Here is a 23,348-nt window from a genome sequence, read left to right as displayed (position 1 = left end):
TGGGCTGGCATCCACACTCCCCAGGCTGGCTGTGGAGGCTCCTGACCCTGTGTGAGCCCTGCTTGCTGTGGTGTGCTCCTGGTGACTCCTGGCTCGGGTTTTTGTATGCATTAGAGGGGGAAAAATCAGGCTGAGGTTCTGTGGTGGCCCTCCCCGAAAGGGCTCCCTCCATCCTAATGGGATTTCTCTGGGTGCTCTTCCCTAAGCAAGTGTGTTACCAAGGCAACAAGCTCTGCTGCCATCCCAAAATGTGGGGAACCCCAAAGGGCCATGCTGACAGCTCCGCCTAACAAAAACTCACTTATTAACCCCAAGTTCCCCCACAGGGGCATCCCTCTGCTTCACCACCTCCCTGATGTAGAGGTTAAAGACCTGGGAGCACAAGTCCTGGGTTTTAGGTAGTGACTGGTGGGGAGAGCAGGGAGTAGTGCCCAAAATCTGCTGAGTACCCCCCCCCCCCAAAAAAAAAACAAACAAACAAACAAACAACACAGAGCCCCTGATAATGATAAGGCATATCAAATTTTTTATAAGTCCTGGGGTCAGCCTGAGCCTGCAGTGCCATGCAGCGCTTCCTGCAGCAGGAGCAGCCTCGGAGCAGCCCAGAGCGGTGCAAAACTGTGAAAGGGGAAGAAAGGAGAGGGATCCATGGAGCCGGAACGGCGAGAGAAGCCTAAACAGGAAAAATGATTCAGCTACACGCAGCTCCTTGTAATTACCCAAGTAACGCTTGGCTGGGGTACCGGAGCTCACGTGCCTGCCTCTGTGAAAAGTGCCACAGGCATTTGCTGGAAACCTGCCAACATGAGAAGACCAAGCAAGCTCCACTGAGGTACAACAAGGCATGCAAAAAATGACTTTAAAAACCAGCAGAGCATCACCTCCTCATTTTCCTACTTGCTGAGCCATCCCAGGGAAGAAAGGGTTGAAAACCTCGCAGAACGAGGCATGAAACCACTGCTGTGCTTCCACGCGGGGCGTTGTGGCTCTCCTTGGCTTTGGCTGTATGCACAAAGGGGATGCACACGTGGATTTGTGTTACAGCTGCCGAGCGAGGAGGCTCCCACTGGAGCTGGGACTCCTTGAAATTCATCCCCTTGCTGGAGCACCAGGAGAAGCGACACACACGCTTGCTTGCTGCAAATGTCACCATAGAAACTCCTTCTCCAGGGCTGCCACACACCTCCATGGGCTTCTCTGGTGTTGGTCGGGGCAGGGTTGTCTGGCAGGAAATAATCCAGGCTGGTGCATCCCCTTGTGTGCCTGAAATTGAATCCGAAATGCTAAATCAACTGAATCGTTTTAGAAGTGCAAGTGCTGTGATTATGAAAGGAGGCAGAGGATAAGAGTCTGCCTGCCGCAGTGTTTCCAGGCTGTAATTATCATCGAACCATACAACAGCTCAGGTGGGAAGGGACCTTAAAGCCCATCCAGTTCCACCTCCCTGCCATCCCCCTGCCATGGGCAGGGACACCTCCCACCAGCCCAGGTTGCCCAAAGCCCCATCCAGCCTGGCCTTGAGCACCTCCAGGGATGGGGCATCCACAGCTTCTCTGGGCAGCCTGTGCCAGGGCCTCACCACCCTCACAGTGAAGAATTTCTTCCAAATATCTATCCTAAATTCTCTTTCTATTAGCTTAAAGCCATTCCCCCTTGCCCTATCCCTACACCCCCTGACACAGAGTCCCTCCCCAGCTGTCCTGCAGCCCCCTTTAGGCACTGGCAGGCCGCTGTAAGCTCTGCCTGGGGCCTTCTCTCCTCCATGCCAAACACCCCCATCTCCCTCAGCCTGTCTGCGCAGGAGAGGGGCTCCAGCCCCCTGAGCATCCTCATGGCCCTCCTCTGGACTCGCTCCAACAGCTCCATGTCCTTGTGCTGGGGGCCCCAGCACCTCCCTCGCCCTGCTGGCCATGCTGCTTTTGGTGCAGCCCAGGATATGGCTGGCTTTCTGGGCTGCAAGCACACATTGCCAGCTCATGTCAAGCTTTTCACCAACCACCACCCCCAGGTCATCTCCTCAGGGCTGCTCTCAACCCATTCTCCACCCAGCCTGTTTTTGTGCTTGGGATTGCCCTGGTCCAGATGCAGGACCTCACACTCGGCCTTGTTGAACCTCAGAGGCTCACACAGGCCCAGCTCTCAGGACTGCCCAGGTCCCTCTGGCTGCCATCCCTTCCCTCCTGCCTGTTGACCACACCACCCAGCTTGGTGTCATTGGCAAACTTGCTGAGGGTGCACTCGAAAGAAACAGAGCTCGCAGGGCAATAGCCCGTGTCAATTCCTCATTCCTATCCCCAGCTGCACTTGCATGACAGCTTTCATGCAGCTACCACATGGCAGCCCTGACGTGACCCTTTAATTCTGCCTCTCTCCGTTTAATTACTTTTTTTGATCTCTGGATCGTTTCTGCTCTGAAGCCGTGCTTTCCATCCCTGCCGCTCCCACACCGCCTCTGCCTGCCCCCTGGTGCCATCGCTCTGCACCTCGTGGTGCAGCCAGCGCCTCCATCTCCATGGGAGACAGCATGGAAACACGAGTGTTCAGTTAAAAAATAAAGCAATAAGTAATAATAATAATACTTTGGGATTCCTCACAGTTCTGCTGGTTTCAGCTCTCCCCCCTTGGGCTGATGGAGCAGAAATTCAGCCGAGCTAGGCTTCACCCTCCTCTGCCCTAGGCCATGGACCACGAGGCTTGCCAGGCTCTTCCCTGGGGATGTTTGGATGTGGTGCAACCCCTAGAAGAGGCCACACCTGGCCCCCAGCTTTCCAACAGGTTTCTGCCCCAGCAGAGCTGCCAAGGGGATGAGGGATGCCATGCTGAAGCATGGCACGTGCCTTGTGTTGCAAATATACATGTATTTGTGGGCCCAGCCTCCCTCTCATCAGGTGCTAATGAGGCTTTGTATACAGCTACAGTGTCTTGCGTGGCAGATGGTGTTGGGTTGGATTTGGATCATTCCTCTTCGGCTGGTTTGTCTCTCAAATGTGCAAACTCGCGTGCTGCTTGCTTGGCTCAGCTTGTTGCAGGAACCCCACCAAGGACCCATCCATAATAAAACCTCCCTGGCTGTTGGCTGGGGGCTGCAGCTTTGTCTAAAATTCAGACGGAGACCTTCTGACAGGCTTGAAAATATGATGAGGATGTGCAGTAGGTGCGGGCTGGAAGATCTGGTGGCCTTCCAGACCAGCTTTGACTCTCAAAACTCTCCCTGGTTGCTGCTGGTACTGACTTGGAGAAGGCATTAATCAGCCTCGCAGACCTCATCCAGCAAAGTTGTCCCAGAGCTGCCGCACATTGCAATTAATTAATTACTATTTGAGTAGTGGCAATACTCACAGGCATCAGTCTTGTAAACAGCACTCATAAATAGCATTTTCCCAATCAAGCAACTAATGAGGATATTTGAACTCTAAGCCTTGTTTCTTTGGGGCCTGTCGAAACCTTGCTGTGGACTGATGGGCACCCTTCAGGACCTGGGGTCCTTCCCTTCCCTTCCCTTCCCTTCCCTTCCCTTCCCTTCCCTTCCCTTCCCTTCCCTTCCCTTCCCTTCCCTTCCCTTCCCTTCCCTTCCCTTCCCTTCCCTTCCCTTCCCTTCCCTTCCCTTCCCTTCCCTTCCCTTCCCTTCCCTTCCCTTCCCTTCCCTTCCCTTCCCTTCCCTTCCCTTCTTGACTTTGATTGCATAAGTCACTGCCACTTTAAAAAACAAGCAAATACGCCAATTTAAAATGAAAGTTTTCCTAAAGATGTTAAAAAAGCAGGCTGTAGCAAGGTAGAGCCCTTGCTACACTCAAAACCCTAAATGTCTTGGTACAAAGAACCTGCTGGCCCACACCAGGCGCTGGACCTTAATCCAAACTGGATCCGATTCGCATGGCTGTGTGAGGCAGCCTGTGCGAGATCACAGATTAAATATAGCTCATCTTGCTGCAGGCTCTACGGGAAAAAGTCAGGGGGCAATTTTCTCGACTCCTACACAGCTCAAGTCAGAAGGACTTGCACAGAAAGCGGCTGACTTGCTCCAGCATAAGTAAAAACAGCCTGGTATGGCCCCATGTCTTGAGCACTGGGCAATATTTTCAGGTTTTTTTTCTTCTATTTATGGGGAAACTGAGGCGCGGAGTTGGGTACCTGGGGTATTTGCTTGGCCACCCAGCTCCTCAGCAGCACTGCCCTGAAGAAAAGGCTCCGTGCCCCAGCTCCCAGGGCTCCTACAACCCTACAAGCCTGCTCTTCTCGTCCTTACTGGTCCAGTGCAATCTCTCCTGCTCCCCCAGTGCCATTCGGTGCCCTCCCCAGTGGAAATCCCAAGGAAATCCCATGGCCCACACGGCTCTGTTTTGTTACACAACCCTGGCTACTGAGCCAGATGCCCCAGGAATTAATCTTGCCAATGCCCAGCGAGGCCAAATTGTAGGAAGCTCACACCCAGTCTTGAGAGACCCGCATAAGTCTGCAGGCTGCAATTTTCTTATTTAGTTTCGCTCTTTTCGGGACCGTCACTGCCAGGAGATTGCTTTTGCTTGCCACTGGCCACCATCCAGCTTGTCTGGGGCTCTGTGTGTGAGGACGCAGGGCCATTAAAGGGAGATGGCTAATTACTGCTGGTGGTTAATGCCACGGCCTCCCAGCTACTTGTGTTAAACAGCTACTGAGTGCAAAAATTACCGCTCTGGGTATTAGAGGGCCACGAATGTCTCCAGCAGGAATCACTACATAATTCAGAGGAGGTGGTTTTGAGGCAGCACAGCCAATCTAGGAGACTTCTTCCCCTTTTTCCAGTGTGTGCAGCAAGGGAGAGCTGGACAGGACACTCAGGGTTGACCTCCAGGCAAACTAACCTGAGCCCCTGGGGTGTTAACCACAGCTTGACAACTCTCTTGGGGTTAATTCCCTCTTCAATCCGATGTTGTCCCATTGGGTTTGCCAACGTGTCCTCTGATAGCTGCAAAACAGGAGGCTAAAGTCAAGGATTATAAGGAAAAAAAGGGTGGGGAAGCTTTTATGACTGGTGTGGCCATGCTGAATATTTCAACAATGTTCCAACTGAGAAGTGAAGATTTCTTCTTTGTTTTATTAAAGAAAATAATAATAATAAATTAAATGCTTTTCTTGCTAAATTACAGGCTGGACACAGCAACTCCACGCTCATTTTCTTTGAATATCCTTCTTCGCGTGCAACAGTTCTGCAAAAGTAAATGCTTTCAGGCTTCCTTCTCCCCCTCTGCTCCCTGGTGACTCACCCAGGCAGGTATTTTCTAACCATCCCAGGCAGCCTCCGAAGAGCTGCTGTTCTTTCCAGGTACCAGCTGAAAAGTGTGACTGCTCAGAATAGAGCACAATGGGTACGGCAATCCATCAGCATGGGATGAGTAATTCTGGTCTTTGCATAGCAGGGGTTGTTTTTGTTACAAGGAAAAAGAAAAAAAGAGAAAAAAAAAAAAGCAGAAGAAGAAGGAAAGAAAAAAAAAAAAAAAGAAGAAGAAGAAGAAGAAAGGATCCTAAAGGCAGGATACCTTCACAGCAAGCTATAAATTCCTCCATTTAATCGACTCTTCAGGTGGAGTCACAAGTAGTTTTTAAGTTTTCAGTGCTCTGTGGTGGTAAAACAATAAATATCCCAAGCCCCTGTGTTATTCTGCCTGCCCCTAACATCCCAGGAATATTATTGTAAGGACACAGGTTCTTCCTGGGGAAAAAAAAATGTATATGTATTTATATATTATAAAACTTGAATTGCCATTTCCACATGGCACAGACCTCATGCGAGGTCATCTCCTCCAGGGACCACTCAGCTGAATGAGGTAGAATAGGGAAGCCCTGCCAGCCTGGACTTGCTTGTCTTTGCTCAAATGGAAATAAAAATCACTACAAAGCCATGAGGTTTCCTTGCATGGCAAATCCTGATGGAGAACAACCACCAGTGCCAAGGTGTCAGGCAAAGAGCTGGGCTTACACTTCTGATTTATGCCAAGTGAGGTGAAAGCACGTGTGCCATTTCCCTGCCCATGCTGTGCTGTCTTGCTTATTGTACTGCTTTAGTCAAATGGGGAAAGGGAAATCTTCCTTTAGGGTATGGTTGTAAGGCTCCACAAGTAGAGAAAATGACACCTCTTGTGTTCAGAATGAAGGAGATTTCCTCGTAGCTTTCAAATTACAGCATCTAAACCCTGCATTAACGCTACCCCAGGATGTTCCTGATGCAGTAAAGGACAGCTCTGCAGAAGGGCTGATCCTGCCCATCAAACCACCTCAGTGGAGCTCAGCACTTTTGCCCTGGCGGTGCCTGGCGGCTGGATCCAGCCCATCCAGTTGGAGCCCACCTAAAATCCCCACCTCGCTCACCTCTCTGACGAACATCACTCTTTCTGGCAGGAATTATGGATCGTGCCTACACACTCCAGGAGGGCTTGCTGCCCTCAGAGGATGCAGCAAAGTCCCTCCGGTCCCCTGGTGTGCCCCCTGGGTTATTCACCCAGGTTATTCACCTCTTTCATACAAAACAAAACAAAAAAACACAAAAACACTATTTTTTACCTGAACTTTTATACGTTACTAGCATACTCCTTCGAACCCTTCAGGTCTCTTGCTAGTTTTACCACCAAGGAGGCTTTGGCCTTCCTGATTTTGTTCCCAAATCCGCAAGCAGTGCTTTTATACTCTTGATTTGCTCCCTGTCCTTGTTTCCTCTTATTATTCACCTCCTTTTTGGCAGTTAGTTTCACTGAAAATCTCCTTGCTTAGGCACACAGGCCTTCTCCTGAAATCCCTGTTCTGGGTGCCTAACATGACTGTTCATTCCTCAGCCCTCGGTTGTTTTTAGAAATTGGCTTGTTCTCCTGGGCATCTTTTTCCCTTGTGGCATCTTCCAGGGCAATTCTTCCCTGCGATCCCATAACCAGGCAGAAATCCCGGAGCACAGAGCCCTGACCCCGCTGCTTGCCTGCAGCATCCACCCAGAGCCTCAGCACGGCCACCTCAGGCAGCTGGTCACCCTGCAGGCTAATAGCTGGGGACAGCACCTGTGGAAACCCACAAAATTCCCCACAGACTTCCACTGCAGCGTGAGAAAGCTCCCCAGGCATCGTTCAGGACCAGCCAGAGGCCAGAGCCCTTTCCTCACAGGGTGTTGAGTTGTGGGGGTGCAGAGAGTCTGATGGATGGCCTTGGTGCCTGAGGCTGCTTCATCACGTGCCCCATGCACCTACATAGGTGTCACTCCAGATTCTGCAGAGCAGGAGAGCCACAGAGAATAAAATGCACAATATAAGCCCCGTTACTTGGCGTTTTAATTCATTTCACTGCTGAAGAAGCCACGTGGTTAGTGCTGCACACGAGCAGGCACACAGCGCACTTGGAATAAGGAGTAGTGCTCACTGAGTCCAAAACACAAGTTTAGACTTTGTTGGGTTGGATGCTACTCTCAGGCTTTCCTGAATGTGATTGTTGTTTGTAAGTGTTCTCAAACGCTTCAGGAAAAAAAAAAAAAAAAAAAAAAAAAAGAAAGAAAAAAGAAAAAAAAACATTTTTATGCTGTGGGTTGTCTGCAAATGTTCATTTTGACAAGTTGCTGTCTGTTAGTGGTATTGGACTAGTCACACAGTGTATCTTATGTTCCCTAACTGGATGACAAGCTTGTAAAACAGAAGAATAGCGAGTGACAGATACTAGCATGATTTCTGGTTATTTTTTATCACTCCGGATTTGATGGGCACTGGAAGCTGCATGAATACCTTGAACAGGATATTAGGAATGAAGAGGTTATTGGAAAATACGCCGGCCGTGGCTAACCTTGTCAGAAAATGAAAGGCTTGGTGATGAATCAGGTAGCTTCCCCTCGTGTAATTAGTATTCAATTGTTGGGCTGTACAAAGAAAGGGTTGCGGGAAATAATGGATAGGACACAATAAGGGTTGATATGTGAAGGAGTTGTCTAAAAACTCCTGGCACGTTGTAGAAAAGGCTTCGCAGATGTTTCACACTCACTTTAAAACAGAAGAGAAAAAGGGGAAATATCCTCAGAGCTCACAACAACAGCCTAGCAGCCCAGAGGCCAATAATCTTCTCACCCTCTCAAATGTTCTCCATGCCACTCGGTTTCCAATCTAATGAATTTAACACAGTTTCAGGCTAGAACAACAATCACACAGAAGCATCTTGTTCTCAGGAACTTCTACCTAAGGTGTACAAGGCAAGCACCTGGTGTCCCAATTAATTCTTGCACAGAACTGCAGCAATGAACCATCTGATTACTGGATTACAGTTCAGTGCAAACCAGTCTAACAATCAAACATAAGCCATCCATCACCAAAACAAGTTATTTAAAACGAGTGCAAACAGCTCAGAATGTTAACTGCGCTGTTTTCTATTCCTAAATAAAAAATGATGCTTAAACCATAAATGTTTAGCTAAAAATGTTATAATTTGTTCCAAAGGGAAACTGCAACATGGGCTGTATGGCTTAGGTAGCATTCTGTAGCCACAAGAGAAGCCAAGAGCTCAGGCAGGGTGTTTAGGAGATGGTGGGATATTTCTCTGCAGCATCATTCCTTGCAGTTTTTTCCCCAGACTCGATCCTTCTCTGCTCAAAAATTCGCGTTGCAGCCTGCAGAGTTCTGGACGGGGATTTTGGAGGTTAAACATGACCTTTAAGTCAATAGGAGAGCGTGTCCAGGTTGAGAAGGGCTACTTAACAAGAAAACAAGCCTCCGTAAGAGGCTTCAGAGCACGGCATCAGCACAAAGCCACGCGAGCCTCTGGCTGGTGACAGTTTGTCCAAAAGGCACAATGTTGTGCACGAGCCCTTCTGAGCTATAGGGCAGTAATGAGGCAAAGTTGTGACCAGAGGAGCAAAGAGCTTTCAAGAACCTGAAGGGAGCTGAAGGGCAATACAAGGCAGGGGAGATGCAATGTAGATAAATGAAAGGAAATGCTTGTTGAAAGGAAAAATCAGCACCTGGCACGCACTGCAGAGACATAAATGAACCCCCTGAGTCCATAAGGACCAGCGGGAGTGATGCTGGCTTTGGTGGGAAGCCAAAATGGTGGGTTTGGTGGTAGGAGCCAAGATGAAGAAAGCCCTGTGACCCCTGCAAGAAGGCCACCGTCCCTCTTCCCAGTAGATATCAGCAGTTTAGAAGGGACTTATGAGACCCCATTAAAGAGCAGGTGCCTTCTGTAAATGCTCTCAGTTTGACAAATGCTCCCAGAGCCAGCTCTCGAAGAGGCAGAGCAGCTTTCCAGCACCAAACTCGAGTAGGCTGAGCAAAGCAAAGGGGTTCAGATCAGTCCATAACTTGTGAACACCGGGGTTTCAAGGCAGAATGCCCCATTTCTGACGGCAGGGAGCCGGGGCAGAGTTCACCTAAGCCCAGCCACTGAAAATCTGGGCAGCTGCCGTGTGCCAGCCGTCCCTGTCCCTGCCATCCGCGGGGAGATGGGCGCTCTCACGGCTGACTCACAGCCTCCTGGGCGAGGTGTCTGGTGTAGGTGGCGTGACTCAGCCTCGGGGTGGTCCTCTCCGCTGCTGCTCACAGCATCCTGCATCGTAGCATGAATTACAAGCCTGCCTTTCATGTGTGTTGAGCAGGGGATAATCAGAAAGCCTGTAGTCCTGTATAAGACCTGATTATGTAAAGACCAACACTAAATAAATTAGAATAGCTTAGTAGGTAGCCATAACTTCAGGATTTATTTTTTATTTTTTTCTCCTGATATTAGAACCAAGGGAAAAGTCCTTGCCTTAGGTCAGGTGCAAAGAGAAAAATAGTAGCTATCTGGAACATGCACCAGTTCCTCAGTGTGCCGGCGCTGCTGTCGGGCAGATGTCTCCTTTCTGCCTTCAGACCAGCTGAGCTGCCCACACGGGACACAGAAAACAAAAAACAGGACTCAGCAAGAGCATTAGGGTCCCCTTCTGGGGAAATCCAAGGATCTGCCAGTGGGCCATCTGGGGTGCCACCTCCTCTCTCTGATCTCTGCTAACACATTTCTGGATCAGAAGTGTAAAGTCCTCCTGAAGGCAAAGAAGAAAGATTGGCTTCCTCTTTCATGGAGCCAGGCCACAAGGACAGGATCCAAACGCGTTGCTTTGCTTCCAGATGCACTTTTGTTGATCCCTTCCCTAAGGGGATAAACATCTTCCTGTCTGTCAGGCTGTGGTTATGTTAAATGCTTTAAAACCATGTCTCATAATGAACACCACCGAGAGCATCGGCTCTGCGCAGCAGATGGCTGCAGAAACGAGTGCCCTGAGAAATGCAAGGGAAGGTCCTGAGCTGTGCCTTTACATCATCTGCCTTCAGCTGGCTCCGGGAAGCAGCATTTTGACACTGAGGGTGCTACAAGGAGTGACTTCACTCCTTGCACGTGGCGTAGCTGTTTGACACCTGCAAGAATACCATTTGCACCTCTCATGGCAAGCTTGTTTTGTTGGCACGGTTTGAAAGGCCACCTTCCTGGGCATCTTGGAAAGCTAAAGGAGCGGAGAAAACTGCCTGACGTTCAGTGGGAGAACACAAAATGAGCACCGTGCTTCAAACCTGGTTAATAATGCTCAGCGAGGGCTTGATTCCTCCTAAGTTAGTCATGCTGAGCAGTTTCTTGTTCTACAAGTAGCCTATTCATCTCGCTTAGATTAGTCACAGCGCGAGGAGAGCAGGATTGGACTCTGAATAATTTCAATTAATTTTCTGCTGTAAAAAAAAAAAAAAAAAGTATTAATTAATATTTCCCATTTCACCAGCATTTGGCAAATATGCTTTAACTATGCATAAATATTACTCATTTTGTACATTTTCTCCCTATAAAACATATCTTGATGGTTTGTCAAGTTCCACTTAGCTTTTTAATACATTTTTTGTCTAGGCATAATTCACGGCATGAACTGAACAGAGGTGTCAGCCCGGAGCAGGCACAGCTTTACTCTGCCTTTGGGGGTTGGAAGTGGATGGTTTTTAAGGTGTTTTCCAACCCAAACCATTCTATGAATCGATGCTTCTGCTATGGCTTAGAGTACGTGCAATTAGGGCTTTAGCTGATGAAAAATTCTGGCTAGCCTCTAAGGGCTGCGAGAGCCTCTGGAAACATCTGAACATGTTCCATCGGCTGCCCCCTGTATCCACAGCACTTTCAGGTGGCATTTGAAGAGGTCCAACGCTGTGCTCATGCCTAAGAGCTTGTCCTTAACATGCTACAGGCAAGCTACAAAGGTTAGGGGAAAATCTGAAAAAGGGAGCATCTGCGTCTGGTTTCACTGCGTGCTCAGACATTTCCCTGGTTTACTTCTCCTGTGGAAGTGATACCTGCCAGGAGTTTCACTCCGTTCGCCCTTACACAATTTGCCAGTTTTATTCCCTGTGTAACAGCTCTCTGACACTCGCACAGTCATCCCCTCCCATACAAGAAGCTGATCCCTGTGGGTCTACATGAAAATTAAGGAAGATTAAAAACAACAAAGCAGGTACATGCCTCACTTCCACTAATTTCTCTGGGTATTAGAGACCAGGACCTTAGTCATCCTGAACAGAGTCAGCAAGAGGAAAAGTGTTACAAATGCAGAAGAGGTGCGTTTGTTTCATGATGCTGCACTGAGTTATACAGATGACTTGACAGAAGCATGTCTTTTGGGAAAACAGTGCCTGTCAGCATCCTGGAATACTGAAAGTTTAAAATCCGTGAGCACGGAAGCTCAGGAGATGCTCAGAGCTCTTCAGCCAGTCATCCAGGATGCAGTGTTAATTTACTGCTCTACCAAAGCCTGAAATGCCATCCTGAATAGATAGGGAGTGATTTGCTAAAACTGGTGTTATTTGTCTCTGGGATTTATAGGGATAACATCAAGATGCGATAGAATTAATACTTTATCCTGTCATATCTCTTTTCTCTCTGAGCATTGGAAACACTTCACAAATAACCATGATCCCTCACCGCACAGTACACGGCCATCTCAGAGGGATGGATGGAGGACCACTGCTGCTCTCCACCTCAGCAAATGCGAGAATAAACGAGAACAACCCTTCCTGTGATGGCTTTGCTTCAGGAAAATTTATTTTAGAGCATTCCCTGCCAAATAATGAAAAGTAAATGTTGCACAAAGACACTATTTTTCCTTATCGTAGAAATGATAAGGAAAGGGGTGAATCCATATAAAAGATATACATAAAATATATGTCAGCAGATATCTCTCTCACCTGTGAGCATACAGGTTCGAGAGCGAAGATTTCTCCATTCACTCGTACAAATACCACCTTGAAAAGACCTTGCTTTTGGCTGGCATTTCTGAATGACCCAGTTCCTTCCTGAGGGATGATTCCTGACATCACTCAATCCAACAGCAGTGATCCTTACAGCTTCAAAGCCACTTCTAAAGAATACCAAAACCAACGCTGTGTTTATCTGGCCAGCTTTTCTGTGCCAGCTCTGAAAGGCCATACATTCAAGAGAAAGTTCATTTCTGGCATACCCAATCAAATAAGGGTTATGTGCCTGCTATGTGTGAAAATATATCAAATAGCTTCAAAAAGTCCTGCCACCACTTTGTTCTTTGCCCATTTTTGCTTTAGAAATACTGTCCTTTGCCCACCAGCGAGGGGAGGCAACGGGGGATCTCACGACGGGGACAAATCCAGCCTGGTTGGACCGCCTTCTCCTTTCTCTCCTTTGAGCAAAATCCTCTCTGAACCCACAGGAGGACAAGCCCTTTTCCTCAGATACTTTGAGCGTATCTCTGCCTCGTCTCCTCTTCTGGAACAGTGCCATCAAATTTCCCTTTCTGCCTTCTTGGGAGAGCTTTCCCGGTGCACAGCCAGCGAGGGATGTGCTGGTGGCTGTATTTTTGGGGAAAACACACGAAAATGGTCTTGCCCACAGCCATAACCTTCTGCACGGGTGCCCCAAAACCCTGCAGGGTCACGGGGAGCTTTCACGGGGGTGAAAACGCTCCCTAAATCCTGCTTATCCAGTAAGATCTGCAGAGAAGGAGCCCTCTGCCCCCTCATCTTGCACAGACGGTCTGACTCACTGGACTCAGGATTCCCATCTGGATGTCTCTGAGAGATGGGTCCACGCCAAGGAGTCGGTCTATTCTTAGACCTATCTGCTATAAAGATAGTTTTCCCCACCAAAAGCCCACTTTCTCCCAGCCATCCCCGAGAACACCTGTCTCCGAGCGAAACGCAGCAGCCGCGGCGGCGCGAATCCTGTGCCCTGCTCGTTGTCATGAGGTGCTCGTATCCGAGGCTGCTGGAGATTGTGTAAATGCTAATAACATTGCTAAGCAAAACCGCGAAAGAAACAAAAATAAATGGACGTCAAATTACGTGAACCCTGCTGGCTGCAGGGATGAGGACTGCACTTTGAGGCTGAAAAATGTTCCTGTGCCTCCCGTGCCTCAGAAGTGACAGATTTTGGCAGATTTTCCAGCCAGCACCTTTCCATTTTCTCCCGCGTTGCCCGAGGACATGGCATGGCCTGGCTGACGTGATCCGTAAAGCTTCGCTGCTGTCCTCTTCCCTCCTAATTCCTGCAGGAGCTTGGCACCTGGCAGCAGAGAAGCAGCGGAGAGGGAAGCCAGAGGGGGCAGTGTATATTAAAAAACAACCACGCCGCCTCTTCAGCGGTGGGGAAGGAGGTTGTGCAATATCTGGCTTGTGCACCCATGTGATCTTACCGCTGCCAGCCAGGGTTTTCAGAGGGAACCGAAAGGAGAGAAACACCCACTAGATTCTGCTTCAGATCATCTGCGAAGCTCAGCTGCTTCCTTTCAGCCTCTTCTCTTCGTGTTTTGCAGTTGCTCGTCGTGGTATTTCTCCCTGGGAGCTCACGGGAGGCCAGGCTCATGGCCAGGTCTGTTTGTAGGCAGTCCCAGGATGGGTTTGGGGTGCTAAGCCAGCTTCCCCGTGCCCTGGCCTTCCCTGCCTCTTGGAGCAGGGGTCTTCCAGCAAAAGGCTGGTGTGGCACAGGGTGGGTTAAGCAAGCACGGGGTGGGATGGGTCGCTGCCACCCTAACAGGGCTGGGGCTGCGGGAGGACCTCGAGAGGCGACGTTCTGCAGCTGCATGGGGTGCAGAAGGTATGGAGCTCAAAAGGCCTGGAGAGAAAGAGGAAGGAGACACCTCCCTCGCCAAAGAGCTAAGCCAAAGTAAAAATGAAAGCCTGTAAAAACAGGGGGGAATCATAGCAACATATACTGGAGGGTTGGGTGGTTCCTGTGCTGCGTTTATGGCTAAAAACATTCAGGTTCGTTGGGTTTCTGGTCTCTTGGATCGCCGTGACAAGCACCTGAGCCTCTTCCCTTCCCACAGATACACCTTGCAGCTTACTCCACCTCCAGATGGGATCTCTGGTCGCAGCGCTGTGTGTCAGCCAGGATTATCCTGTGGGGCTGATCACATCTGCCACCCACACACGCTTCCTGTGGAAACTATGGGCAGGCAGGGAGGCAGAGACCCGGCAGTAACACAGGGAGCGGGAGACCGGGGTGTGGGGACAGCAGCTCCGAAGCAAAGTGCTGGGTGCCTCTGTAGTCACCTGAGAAAAATCAGCACTTCCAGAACCTGATTCGTCTTGTCCTCGTGCAGATGCCTCCAGGAGATCAGGTAAAACTGCTTCTCTCTGACTACAGAGGGAGCACAGCGGACTAACTGAGGCAAGAGACACGGTAAGCACCGAAGTAGGGTGAAATTAATCCCGTTGAATCTTCAGAGATCAGGGCAATTTCACGCAGAGGCTTGAGAGGGCACTTACATGTGGAGACAATTATATGTGAGACACTTGTGGGTGTAGCTTTATACCAGTGCGCATGAGAAAGTATCATCCTTAATATGATGCGAACAGCGCCCTTCATCCTACAATCAGATAGCTGTGACACCATATCCTTTCAGTACTCAAATCTGGGTGAAAACATCAGATTTCCCTTCAACAGGAACCCAGATAACGCCCGAGACCAGCCTGGGAGGAGGCTGACCCTGGCGCTGCAGAGCCCCACGTTGGCAGAGCGTGTGACACTGGGCCCTGTCTCGAAGTCACGCATGTGCCACAGTTTCTTTCCTCCTTTTTAGCACAAACTGCCCTTGATTAGTCATCGACCTGGTTTAGACGCTGCACTGCTACCACACAAGCTGCGGGTGAGTATTTAAATATAATGGGCTGCGATCGTTTTAAAACTGGCCTAGATCTAAGCCCGCAGGGGGCCATAACTAATTTGGTGGAAGCTGTAGCTTCTAAATAGAACTACCTGGGACCTCTCCGGAGCTCGGCTGTGGGCTTCACTGTTCCAGCACCAAGCCTCAGCTGAGCTCCCTGACTGCCCCGCAGCCCTTCACGACAAACCAAGGCCAACCTGGCTACAGCAGGGCTGAGTTTCCTGATGGGCATCCTTCCCCAGGGGAATGAGGAAACTCAAAATGGAAGGAGGGAATTACGGTTTTGACTCCAACACCACTGAAAGTCTGCCTTTTTGTACAGTTTTGAGTCAAAACCATATGCAGCTCCATGGTTTTGGCTGTGTATTGCCTTGTTGTTTTTTTTTTCCAGCTAACTTCAATAGTCTCTGATCCAAAAGGTAGGAGTAAGTAAAGTCACCGTATGTTTCAAACCTTCCATACTGGATTATTGTCTGCAATATGCAAGTCCTGTTTTTAATGTCATAAGTCCTTCACACCTGATCTTTTTCGATTCTTCATCTTTGACTAAGTACATCTGCAAACTCAGGACGAAATATCTGCATTTTATCAGCAAGCACAACACTGACAGACAAATAAGTATATCTGTAGTGAGTTTGTTTGCATTAGTAGATACTGCTTCCTTGCATTAGCTGGTATTCCCGTAGCTTCTAGACCAGGAAATTACAGGTGTTGGCTCTGTATAAATATTGAACAAAACATTGGCTGATGATGCATGGCACTTCGGTGCTACTCAACTGAAAGTGTCACCCTTCAGATGGTACCACAGCTGAGATTCCCTTGCCCATCCCTGATGTCTGCTGAAGTGGAAATCAGCCATTGCCCCAGGCTCTTTTTCAGATTCCATCTCCTTCAAAATTTCTCTCTTCCCTCTCCAAAAATTATTCTAATAGAAGCTTTGAGTGAGGCTGCTATACTGATGTATCTGCCTTCAAAATCACTTTGCCATTTTTTTTTATCATAGTGTAAATGCTGTGAAACCATGATAAAAGGGACAGTACAGCAAGTGCTTGTGGTACTGATTTCTAGGGTCATCTTTATTCACTGCAGACAATCATATGACATTCACTCTGAATCCAGTGCTATACAGCTGAATAAATATTCAAGTGTAGGTGAGGTTCACCTGTAAAAATGTAATAAGTATCAGGTGCAGCTTATTTGCTAACTATCTTTCTTGCATCAAATCAAAGCAAATGTTTCTAAAATCTTATTTTTTTTTTTTTTAATTTTATGCCACCTCCACACCACCAAAATCAGTATTGCTAAGTCTGCAATATTCGTCATGAACTCCACATTCCCCTAGATCCCAGTCATTAGAACTGTATCATGCCCTTTCTTGTCTGGGGGGTAGGAGTAATGCTCAAATCTTGAACAAGCAGAGTCTTCCCCCAGGACTGGAGAGCAGGAGGGACGTGGCTTGCTTTGCATGCAGACAGGGTTAATTTTTCCTTCTTCCTGCATTCTTTTGCACAGCCATCCCAAGGGAAGTGTCATATTACCTCACCTCTCATTCCTAGGTTTCTAAGTTGGACCTGGATTTGAATTTCCCTGGCATTAGAGGAGTTGCATTCGGTGTTCTGGTTTGGATCCATCTTAAAATGGTAGCTGAGACATTAACTTAAAGGGAGTTTGAGTTGCTTATTCGAGATCCAGCCCATCTCACTTCAGACAAATCCTGGTGTCTAGTCTCCCCCTTTTTGTGCAGCTGTGGAAGATACTGGGACAAATCACTGCTTTAAAGAGGAAATAAAGTATTCCCTTCCCATGGGAGAATTTCTGAAGACAGAAAGACGGCGTAGTTAGCACTGCAGCCTTGTCCTGGCTTGTCTACACATGAAAGTTATTCCAGAATAAGCTAGGGGCTGAATGTAAAGCAGGATAGGCATTCCACAACTGCTGCGTGTTGCTGAGATCTCAGCAGAAGCCAAGGGTCAAGGTAGCTGCATGCCGATTCATTGGGACTGCCCTGCGTCTTCTTTAGCTACGTCCAACAGAAAGAAACAGGCAAGGATTTTGAGGACTTTCATGGAGAATAATAGACACAAAAGCAGAAGTAAACTATTTCAGACTACTCAGAATTAATTAAATACTTCTTATTTTCCTGATTTCATAAAACCAAAGCAATGAAACGTTTCCAGGACTCCTTTGCTTCCTGTCCTTGGTTCAGAATAGGATGAGACAAAAAAGGAGAAAAAAACAAACAAACAAACAAACAAACAAACAAAAAAAAACACAAGGCAACTTCAAACTATTTCGTTCCTCCCTGGATCTTGCACCAAAAACATAGCTGTTTTCACTCCTTCCCCCCATCCCTCTCTGCTGTCTGCTGCAGGGCATGGGCTGGGCAGCGGCGCTGATACAAACCCCACCTCACTGTCATTGTCTCCCTGCCTTTTTCCAGTGCCACATACACCGTTTGCAGCAGTGGGCACTGGATCTTTTTGGAAAATACTGGTGGCAGTTTGACCGTCTGGAGGAAAGCCAGCCTCCCCACAGTAACGTGATGGATGTTGTACGGGCGGGTGGCCGCCATCATTTGGATTTGCTGCTGCCATTTGCTCCTTTAGTGCTGTGCTTTTCCCCAGTTGCCTCCTGCCCAGAAATTGCTAGGAAACTCCATGTGCTTCCACAGGGAGAGGGCAACACTGGTAATACCTCAGGAGACAAGTGAAAGGAGGAGGAACATGGCCATGCCAGCCCCTCACGCTGCCCTAAGATGGCCGCAGGGCCCTGTCCTCCCCACCTCAGGACTGGGGGAAGCTTCTGGCAGATGAGGAGACCACAATGGCAGTCAGAGGCCACTGTACCCCACCAGGCCTCACTCGTCCAGCCTGGCATTGTACTTCACAGCTCAGGTTGCCAATTAACCCAATTAATCAGCACCCTCCTGAGGTGCTAATTAGGGCTCCCCAAGCCCTCCCCTGATAGCACACTCTCCATTCCTGGGGGTGTCCCTGTGAGGGCAGTGATGTTTCCAGGCCAGTGTGGGTGAAAACCCTCAGTTTTGCCCAACTTCACAAATTACTGACTTTTGGCATTCACCTGATGAATAAAGATCCATGAGGTCTGCGGCTGCTCTGGACTGAGAGCTTTTTTTTACTGCTCCTGCTGAAATGGAAATTCAGTAAAGAAACAAAATGTGGGACCTGGGCACAAAGACAGAAGGCACTGTGCTCTACTTGGGGAGATAAAATGACTTTCGCTAAATTAAATGTAGGAAAAACTTGAAAGGAAAGGGGTTTTTGATGTGAAAAAAAGCTAAGGTTTCATTTTGAATGTGTTGGAATGCAGCATTTTCAGAAAGGTGAAACTAATACAATCCAGTGCATTCATTGTAGATTTAAATAGGTTTTTATCATCCTCACCCCCTCACCCTGGCACCCACAGCATGATGGACTTCAGACTCCCCAGTTGGCTCAAGTAGACAAATTTTATGCCCCCAAATTTAGGAAATAGGTAATTTAGGAAATATTCCCCTTGCATTGAAAAGGATGTACTGCTTTGTCTTCCTTAAAATGTGATCAGAGGCTAATGAACAAATACTGCTTTAACAACGTTTTTGACACGTTCTGTTTTTCTGAGAAGATGTAGGCCTAGGTTATGGCTTTATTGTGAAAATATATATATATATTTAATATAGACATAAAATTCAAGTTGAGACAGGCTTTCCTGCTGTTCTGCCACAAACTGACTAATGAAGTAGGGCTTGGGTTCAATTTTTAGAGGGCCTTTGCAGAGAAGCACTTAAACATCATTTTGAGCTTCCGTGGTGAAATCTGGGAAATTGCATTATATTACTTGGGCCTCACTGAGTGAAATATCTCCAATAATGAGCAATAAAGTAAAAAATGTATTCAAACAGATGTAACATCTTGGAGGGGGATGAAAGAAAAGCACAATAAATCACATCAATTTAGTAAATTTGAACAACAAACACTCCCCAACACCTTTCACTCAGTGTGCTGGCAGTTGTCCTGATATGTTCTTCTTGCTGGGAGTGCTCTCTGCAGCAAGCAGCTCCTACTCTCTCCTCTCCCTGCTTTCCTAAGTACTTTCCCCCAGCTCACAGGAACGCAGCCATTGAATATGCTGATGTCTTACTCCTGTTTTCTGCAGGAAAAATATAATTTTTTAGTCAAACGCATCAATTCAGTAGAGGTAAAGCTTCAAAAACAGACATACGCACAGTGCTCCAGTGAAGAGTTACCATCTGCCTTCCCCTCTCCTCCTCCTCCTCACAGGAAGGAAGAAAGAAATTTCACAGGGGGTTAGCTCTTCATTACCTGCTTGCTCTGACATTCATTCCCTGCAGGAATTTTCTTGCTACCCAGGCAGGATGAACACCCACAAAAATTGGCAAGGAGATGACTTTTAACTCATTTTCAAAAGCTGGCTCTATTTCAAGTAGACAGTGTCTCTCTTGTATCAAACCAGGAAGAATTTGGTTTTGCTTTTCTCTGAAAAATAGAAAAGGCGAGTAGCTATCCTACTGGTTGCCTTGAATACTAACAGAGAAATATGATGTTTCAAGGATCAAAAGGAAGACAATTTTACCTGTCAAAACCGGAGGATGAAGCTCCATGTTCTCCTGATAACATCTTTTAGCTAAGCATCCTGAAAACCTAAGGCAGAGTTTGCTTTCTGCATAGTCTGCTCCCCTGCCACTACTCTGGAGACAGAGCCACTATTGCCTACAGCAGGGAACACTCAAATGTCAAATTCAGAGCTCAGCCATTGTGTCAGGAGAGAGCTGTTATTGCTACACCAGTCATTTGCATGCGGTGTTACACATACAAATGGTGTTTGTATGCTGGAAAAAGTTGAGTCTTGGTATAGAAGCAAAAAAAAAAAGTGATTTTGCTGGGATAGATTTTTAGACTGAGAAAAGTTAGACCAGCTGCCTCAGCCAAAATAAAATTAAATAAATAAATAAATAAAAACAACAATGACACCTTCCTTAGCCAATGTACCTTGAGTAAAGGAATTCAGTCTCTTGGCAGAACTGTACCAAGCAATACGAGCAGGTTGACAAGGCTTGGGATAGACTTGACAGATGTCTGAGAGAAGAGAAATAGCTGGAAAGAAAGAGCTCTTGTAGAAGTGTGCCTACAGAGTTACTCAGCATAGGAAAACACATGTATTCTCCATGTTAATCTCAACAAGTCTTAATTTATGTCAGTTTGGACACCAGCAAAAGTGTTATCCCTAACAGGCAGTCTTGGAAAGGTGACTTCAGGGCTTTGAGATATAACTCAGCAGACGTGAATTTCTAAGGGCAGTGAGGTTCTGTGGTGGCATGTAGGAGGTGGTATATTTTAGAGAGATCAAGCCAGCTCTGCTTGGGAAGGGGAAAAAAAAAAAAAACGATGCTTGCTGTACAGTTCATATGTTGCAGACAGGGAATTTGTTTCTTTTGTATGGCTCTATTGTAAGCTCAGCAAGCAAAGCACTGGGAGGAACTAGCACCCAACAGAATTACATGGCCGAGGCTTTTATTGCTTACTGGAAGTTTTCCACAGCCTGAAGAAACAGTTACAGTCTATTGCATCAATAAGAGTGCAATTTAAATTGGAAAGTAAGAATACAATGTTTATTCTGGGAAATTATTGACATAGCTTGATGCCACTTACTACCTTGAAGGTGAAGAGCAATATCACTACCTTGTAGTCATTAGCAATAATTAGGAACAGCTCATCAACCTTAATACCTCCTGTGGCAGACAAGGAAACTATGTCTGTAATCTCTACTGTTTACAAGTGTAGAAAGCAAATAAAGTCCTGAATATTGGCAACAGTGGGATGGATGAAACTCTTATGTTGCCACAAATGTATGCTTTACAGTGCAGTACAGGAGTCAGTCACCTTCTACCACTTTGTCTCGATGAAGATTTCTTACAGGCCACACATGAGATTCTTACTTACCTTGGAAAATTATGTTCATCTTGCTAATCTTCACCTCAGGTTCAAGATGGATTCAAAAGTGGCTTCTCACTACTCCTGGCCTGGACATGGTCTAGAAAGAGACTCCTTTGCTTTCATTCACCTGTAATGAAGGGTCTGACCCAAACTCCAGATCCAGACATTGTAAAAAAATGCATTTTGATGGTAGTTGAGAATCCAAACTACAGAATTTGTGCTAATAGCCATACACACAAATTCCCTGCTGGCTGGACAAACATTTTATACTAGCAGAGACCTGTTGCTGATAGAGTTAAACCATCTTTGAGAAATGGAAGCTACCTAGCCAAAAGGCTCTTCTGCTTGTATATGGGGTGTCTGACTTGGCTGTGGGTTCCAGAAGAGGTGCCGACAAATCCATGTCAGTGAGAATATTGATTATTTTTCCTACTCCTGAGCCACTGGCGCTCTGCCAGGAAAACGTGGTATTCAGGGCCTGCCTACCATGACTCCAGTCCACTTCCACTTCCCTCTGAGCACATTTTACAATGAATGATGTGCGATATCTCACTTCAGGCAGCTTACCAAGACTTCCCCCCCAGATCGCTGTAGCTGCTGAGAAAACCAGTATCCCTCAAATTAGACACCTACTTTAAAGAACAGTGTGCCTCAGTAACAGACACGATAAATGCTATGAGTAATGACAGATCCATGTGTTAGCAGTACCCTCTATCAGCCACCTACTGGCTCATTTCTTCTTTTGAAAGAGGCTTTTCTCCTCCGGTTCTGTATGAAATGTATATTTCTTTTGTGAAGGTGGATGCCTCTGCAGAAGCAACGGGAGCAGAAGGCAGAAGCTCCTGAGTCCTGACTGCAGCTGTGAAACAGGCTTGGTGTTGATCATCAGGTTCCTTGCCTCAGTTTCCCCACTTGTCGTTTGAACAATGCCTGTGTTGCAATCACGCTGCAAGGCGTAGCCGATATTTGCGCAGCGGTGCTTTGGAGGTGCCACGCATCAGATCATCCCAGGAGATAGCAGTATCAGCCGTGTATCAATTGTATCTACGCAGGGAACAAAACCAGGCACAGATGCTAGCATAATGTTATGTATTTTGGTACAAAATGAAATAAAAATCTTGCCTTCTGTCCTCGGATTTCTTGTCAAACGTTCATTGCTTCACATGCTGAAACAGTTAGGAATACAAAGCATATTTCTATCCTACTTTATTTTATTCTTTGAACAGCACTCCACATAAAAAAGTGAAGAACCATGATTGAATCTTAATACAAAAAAAAGGGCTTAAGTTACATTCTCCTGGGATCATCTGTAGCAAAGCATAATAAGTTTCTCAATATCTGACCTAATTATATCTGTCCTTCTAAGTTTTGTTTCCCATAAGAGCTAAATGTCTATGGTTAAAAATAACATTTGAAACTCCTCCAAGTTCCAGCAGAACTTTTTCAGCCTCTCTCAAATTTAATATCTATTTTTAATTTGTTTTAATTTTTCACCCGACTTTAAAAGTTACGATTTTGAGACTGGCATTCTGCTCTGCTATCCAGCTCCTAAAAATGTTTTGGATAGATAAACTCAAGAGCTAGGAAAAAAAATAACAATTCTATTACATGGGTTTATTTCATTGTGTTGGAGAAATACCGCCACGATTGGAGCATGTGACACAGAGACATGGGGAAGGAAGGATGGCTCTGTGGTTGAAAAGAGATTGGCTCTGCTAGGAGTGTGTCTTCTGGGTCACATTGAGGTCTCTGCCAGACAGTGCCGGGTGATTTTGTGGTGGCTGTTGGCATATTTTGCCCCCTCTGCCAGCAGTCACTGCCCCAGAGCAAGACTGAACCAAGGTGACAAAGGTCTTTGCTCCACCCCATGGGATGTTCAGGGATCCCAGTGGCTACTGAGGACCTCTGTGCCTTTGAGATCCACGCAGGACTTTGGAATGGGAGATTCAAGCTCAGCCTTCGCTGTTAAAAGCCTTTTGTGGCTTGCAAGGATGTGGAAGGAGGGATCTGGAGCTCAGGCCGAGTGCTGGAGTCTTGTCTGGAGGAGCCCTGCATCCATCTCTCTGTGCTGGCCATAAAGTCGCATCCCGGGGCTGTATAAATGGCACTGCCCGGTCACAGGAGCTCAGGGCTCAGCCCACAGGAGGAGGGCACAAGCTGAACCACAAATTCAGCTTATAATTGCCCAGATATTCCGCTTCGAGTGTCTGGGGGAACATGATCACAGCACACAAATGGGAATTGTTGGGAGA

General features: G+C 47.2%; 1 long non-coding RNA gene across 1 annotated transcript; it reads left to right on the top strand.

Moving 5' to 3' along the window:
- Positions 1–14,584: 14,584 nt before the first annotated feature.
- Positions 14,585–22,130, top strand: LOC309875772. The gene is made up of 3 exons (XR_014317067.1): positions 14,585–14,596; positions 15,059–15,124; positions 21,895–22,130. It is a non-coding gene; the product is annotated as an uncharacterized lncRNA (long non-coding RNA).
- The last annotated feature ends 1,218 nt before the right edge of the window (positions 22,131–23,348 follow it).

Source organism: Aythya marila (assembly GCF_965140915.1).
Source record: "Aythya marila genome assembly, chromosome: 2".
Lineage (NCBI taxonomy): Eukaryota > Metazoa > Chordata > Aves > Anseriformes > Anatidae > Aythya > Aythya marila.
The sequence above is the reverse complement of the archived record's forward strand: the minus strand, read 5'-3'. Positions and strand labels throughout refer to the sequence as shown.